Source organism: Alosa pseudoharengus, unplaced genomic scaffold, assembly GCF_046254945.1.
Source record: "Alosa pseudoharengus isolate Yale_2024_CS ecotype anadromous, Long Island Sound unplaced genomic scaffold, YU_APseudo_1.1 YU_APseudo_1.1_scf_1, whole genome shotgun sequence".
In the NCBI taxonomy this organism is placed as follows: Eukaryota; Metazoa; Chordata; class Actinopteri; order Clupeiformes; family Clupeidae; genus Alosa; species Alosa pseudoharengus.
Genome location: NW_027468564.1, coordinates 9,964,234 through 9,970,004, shown reverse-complemented (window position 1 = coordinate 9,970,004; position 5,771 = coordinate 9,964,234). Strand labels below are relative to the sequence as shown.

General features: G+C 40.5%; 1 long non-coding RNA gene across 2 annotated transcripts in view; it reads right to left on the bottom strand.

Annotated features, from left to right (window-relative positions):
• The window catches only part of LOC143137667 (uncharacterized), a 71,998-nt gene extending 66,583 nt beyond the window's left edge, over positions 1 to 5,415 (bottom strand). Inside the window, exon 1 of one of the 2 annotated variants that reach the window (XR_012990055.1) lies at positions 5,235 to 5,415. This is a non-coding gene — a long non-coding RNA (uncharacterized LOC143137667). The remainder of the gene's footprint in view (positions 1 to 5,234) is intronic. The other variant, XR_012990054.1, reaches the window with a different exon arrangement.
• Between the last annotated feature and the right edge of the window lie 356 nt (positions 5,416 to 5,771).

The following is a 5,771-nucleotide window of genomic DNA, read 5'->3' as shown; positions in this document are numbered from 1 at the left end:
CTGAGATGCTGTTTAGATATTGATATGTATATTCAGTTATATAATTACTGTTCTGGTGAAACTAAACAAATGCTGATATTACTTTCTTTATATTATGCTCTTCTCCTAACAAAATGAATGTGTGGATTATGAGAATGTTTCAACAACACCAATATGATGTATTCTGTTCTCCCTAAAGTTTAGTTATTTGTTGAATTTCTTTGAAAAATTATTTGCTGATCTGAGGTCTCAGTGGTTCTATACAGTATGTGTTGACATAGAAAAAACATGCTTGTTTTCCTGACTTAAAATATGTAAATAAAATGTGTTACTGACTTTTAAATGTCTGAATAAAGATTCTGAAAAGGAGATATGATGAACCTGTTGTCAGCTGATTTGTTTCATTGTTTTCTATGCCATACCAAAACAGAATATATGTGATTTTTATTTTGTGATTTCTTTCTTTTCTTCAAACTTCCTTTTTCTGTAGTTGGACATGGCATGCATTGACCACCAAGATCATCTCTCTATTCAGTGCAACACTGTATACCAGATTAGTGTATTGCAGTAGTATAATAACTAGGGCTGTCAAAATATCACATTAACTTTGATTAATTAATTACAGGAATATTAAGGCATTAAAAAATAACGCTGATTAATCACATTTCGTGGTGACATTTGACACAGTGCAGTGTGGCTATAGTGACTGAAGGACGCAGACGAGAAAGCTGCTTTGAATGAAACGTTTAGCCTACATTTTAAGAAGAACGCCCAGGCTAATCCTGTTGACAGGAGCATCAATCTACTATTTCTGCAGTAAGGAATTCCCGTTGACTACCATGGGAGTTCGTCAAGTCTGAAATATCACCAGAGCATGTTTAATAGGTAGCCTGGCTCTGGTATCACCTCAATGCAAAGCAATCTGGAGGTAGGCCTACAAGTTAGCACACCTCTTGGTGATATTAGCCACCATCCTTGCTAACGTAGTGTATTGTTAAAGTTACTTTGCTAACGTATTGTTTGCTTAGCCTATAGTCCTACACTACGACTGACAAACTTACTAACTGACCGACAAACTCCCTTATTAAATTGACTACATTTGTTGCACACTTGAAACAAAATGTCTTCAAAAGTATGTTGAAGGTGGTTACATTTATTTCCATTCCAATAAACTTCACACATTGCATTTCGATTGGCACTTGTAGGCTATGCTGCTTTTTTTGTCTAGTTTTCTTATCCTGGACTGCCACCTACTGGATAGAAAAGGTAACAACCTAATAATAATTATGTGAACAAAAATCTACATGTCCAAAAAAGGATAAATCATGGGGGGTATACCACACATTACCTTGGTGTTAGGGTAGCTTACTCTGCACATGCCATTGACAGTGAGTAGTAACTTCAGTCATTTGCATCATACTAAAAATCTGACACCAGGAACTACGCTGATGCCTGAGCCAAAGGGAAAATTATAATAAAACAGAGACGTTGATCTTTAAAGTCTATAATGATGGTTTGGCTCTTCATTGATTCACTCATCTGACAAAATTGATGTTAAGATAAGTTCATAGCAAAAATGGATGCATGTGATTGTTTTAGATTAATTAATCACAGAGTTTGTGGGAGTGGAAGGGAGTTCCAGAGTTTGGGGCCAGCCACGCTAAAAGCCCTGTCACCCATGGAACGGAGATGTGCAGTGGGGGTGGATAGGAGGTGGGCATCAGTGGAGCGTAAGGTGCGGGTAGGTGGGTAAGGGGTCAGGAGGCTTGAAAGATAATTAACTAAGTAGTCTTGACTGAAATGTATATTACAGTCCCTGCAAAACAAAGCTATGAAGCTGTTTAGTGGTGACAGCACAAATGACATGAAGGAATCTCACAGTCTTACTGTGATTGTGTGTGTGTGTGCATGCGTGCATGCATGTCTGCAATAAGGTGAGGCTTTTCTGCCCCTCCTCTCCTTCAGACAGTAACAACAGTAAAAGACCATTTAGTGACTACCCCCGCCCCCTGTATCCACTTCCTCCTCTTATATTTACTTTTATATTGTATTTACTTATATTATATTATATTTACTTATACATTACATTTACTTTTATATTATATTTACTTTTATTTACTGAAACAGTTAAAGACCGTTTAGTGACTACCCCCCCCCCCCCTTATCCACTTCCTCCTCTTATATTTTATTTACTGAAATGTTTTCTTGGCTTTACTGACTCATCTTTTTAGGCATCGTCAGACCTATTTATCACAACCAAATTATTAGTTTGTGCATATCTGTCTGTATTGTAGTGTGTTGTGTCTATTGTTGTGTGGTATGTGATCCTGTCTGCAATCAAATTGCCCATTTGGGACAAAGAAATAAACTGAACTGAACTGTAATGTGACTGATAAGAGCTGTCCCTATCCAGAGATTTCCTAACCAGTAGGCCCCTACGGTTGTCACATTCCCTGATCATATGACCACTCCTTAGACAGCTGAAACACACAAACACACATCATGACTCTTACACACACACACACACACACACACACACTCAAAGACACACAGACTCTTACAGCAGACAAGGTCAGTTTTCTCTTTTAAAGTTATTCACAAAGCCTATCAGACCTACTCTTAGGACTCACACACACACACACACACACACACACACACACACAGCATGACTCATACACACACACAGCATGACTCTCACACACACCGCAAGACTCAGTTTTCTATTTTAAAGTTATTCACAAAGCCTATCAGACCTACTCTTAGTAAGGAAAAGTGACAACTCCTAAGATAAGAGAAGAGCTCTGTTGCTATGAAACATTATGCATTACAAATAGTAATTAACTATCTGGACTAATTAACTAATTAGTCTTGACTGAAATGTATATTACAAATCCCTGCAAAACAAAGCTATGAAGCTGTTTAGTGGTGATGGCACAAATGACATGAAGGAATCTCACAGTCTTACTGATTGTCTGTCTGACTGTGATTAATATTTAGATTTTTAACTCTGTTTCAGGCTGTATAATGTGCTGCTGTCGCCTGGCTTGCGTTTTAAAACTCCCATTGCTTTTAAACAGAGGTACAACAATTCCTTCATCCCCTTTTCTATCCAAGTACTGAATGCACACAACAGGAAAAGATAGACTTGTCCATTTTTGATGGCAGCAACAGTAGCTTGGCCTCTGCCATGCCATGTGTGTGTGTGTGTGTGTGTGTGTGTGTGTGACTCAGTTAATAGATGATTGGTGATTAATATTTTGATGTTGAACTCTGTTTCAGGCTGTATAACTCTAATATGACTGATAAGAGCTGTCCCTAACCAGAGATGCCCTAACCAGAGATGCCCCTAACCAGAGATTACCTCCCCCCCAGGATGAGTTTGATAAATTGGCCCATCGCATCGCTCCATTTATCATCCACCAGAACACACACAGCACACCTGTTGGTATAGCTGAGAGACTTGCTTAGCTTACTTGCTTATTAAGCTACTTATAGCTGAATGACTCTGTGCCACTAGGGCAGCTCGGGCAGCAATATTGGTGCGATACAAAGTAAAGACAGTTTTCTAAACACAGCAGTGTCATGGTAAGAAAGAGTTGTGCGTACAGATGTCCTCAATTAAATTTGTATTGAGTCTTCACACCTGCCTCATACCAAAAAGTATGAACCAAAAACCTGTAATTATGACGTGTCAATCAAAGTTTTGAAGTAGCCTAACTCTTTGTGTTCATAATGTGTTAATGTCTCACTGTGATAATGGGTTCATTTAGAGCGAGAGGTAGCCTAGGTTCTTCCTTCAATTATTATTATGATAACGCATTATCCGGTGTTGACAGGCGAGTTTCGAGATTTGAGTTCAGCATTGTTCAGGAGTAGGTGATAATGAATGCACCTGGGAGAGGTAGGCTACATTCCCTTTATCATTATAATCATTATTGATAACGCATTATATACGGAACAGGCGAGAATGCATCTCGATCAACAAGTGTTACTGGGTTTCGCCTGAGCGTTGTAGATAGATACCTTTATATGGCTCTGGGTTTCGCGATTTGATTTCAGCATTGTTCAGTAATAGTTGCTAGGCTACGCTCATTTTTAAAAGATGCATTTAATCCAAAGTCATGTCAGCTCTCTATGCAGGGAGTAGGGCTGTCACTTTTTATTCATACATGACGTGAAATATCCGTAGTCGAACTATAAATAAACTATTCGGTTTTTAGTGCTGTGTAGCGCATTTCTACAGTCTATGATTAGTTTTATTTTATTGTTTGCCATCTCATTCAGTGCTATATGATCCAGGGCTCATGACCAAATCAACCCAATATAATAGCCAGTAGCCACAATGAGCCCATGCAGCCACCCTGTTTCGACAATGAAAGATAACGCACAGAACGGCCAGCCTGAGCGGACAATTACGTCCCCAACTCATCTAAAATGTGGTGTCTTGAAATACTTTGGGTTCTACACCATAGATGGTAAAGTAACCGTTAAAGATAATGTGAAAGAATGTATCTGTGGATTGTGGCTTTACATCGGTCGAAGTTGACTCCATGTCGTGGTGTTTCACGTTAACTCGATAGCCAGGCAAGCTGAGGACAGGCGCTCTGCTCCATCGTCGTTATGGTAACCAAACAAGTCTTCTTCTGTCTAGGTTTGTTTGTAGGTTTAAGTGTTGTTCTTCTATGTGGTCCACCTACTGGAGGGGAGTGTTTACAGCAGTTCCGTTTAACACATGCGCAGTCTACGCGTCACTTTGACGCGCAGTCTTAAATTTCGGTCGACTCAAAGACGTAACGCATGCTGTAAAAATTACGCAATTCTCGTCACGCGCTCACCAGTGCCGCGTGCGCGGGACGCAGACGCGGGAGCGTACCACAGCCTTTACACACACACAGCATGACTCTTACACACACACACACAGCATGACTCTTACACACACAGCATGAATCTTACACACACACAGCATGACTCTTACACACACACACACACAGCATGACTCTTATACACACAGCATGACTCTTACACACACACACACACACACACACACACACACAGCATGACTCTTACACACACACACACAGCATGACTCTTACACACACAGCATGAATCTTAAACACACGCACACACACACACACACACACACACACACACACACACACACACAGCATGACTCTTACACACACAGCATGAATCTTACACACACACACACACACACAGCATGACTCTTACACACACACACACAGCATGACTCTTACACACACAGCATGACTCTTTGTTGTTCTTCTGTGAAGCTGGCCCACTGTACTGTTGGTGCCAAGCTGCTGATGTGATTGGTCCTGAGGCAGTATTGATGGCAGCAACAGTAGCTTGGCCTCTTCCAGTATGTCTGCTCTTGGGTTTAGAGGAAGGTTCTGGTGGCGTACCCTGTAGGTCACCAAAGAGGGGATCAGACAGAATCTTTACCTGACACTCAATGAAGGCCACAAAGTCTGGGAACAAAGCTCTGTAACCACAGCGCTCCTGTAGCTCCCACATTTATTAGCTGCTAGATTAGAATTCCACGCTGGTTGCATGTGATTGGTGTATTCAAATGCACTTCACCTGAGAGGTCTCGCCCATATCAGAGTTCCCACCTTGGCATTCCGCAGGGAGATCCCATTCTCCAACTCATATTATTATTCTGCTTTAATTTGATTTCCTACAACACCGGGAGATCCCATTCTCCCACTCATATTATTATTTTGCTTTAATTTGATTTCTTACAACACCGGAAGATCCCATTCTCACACTCA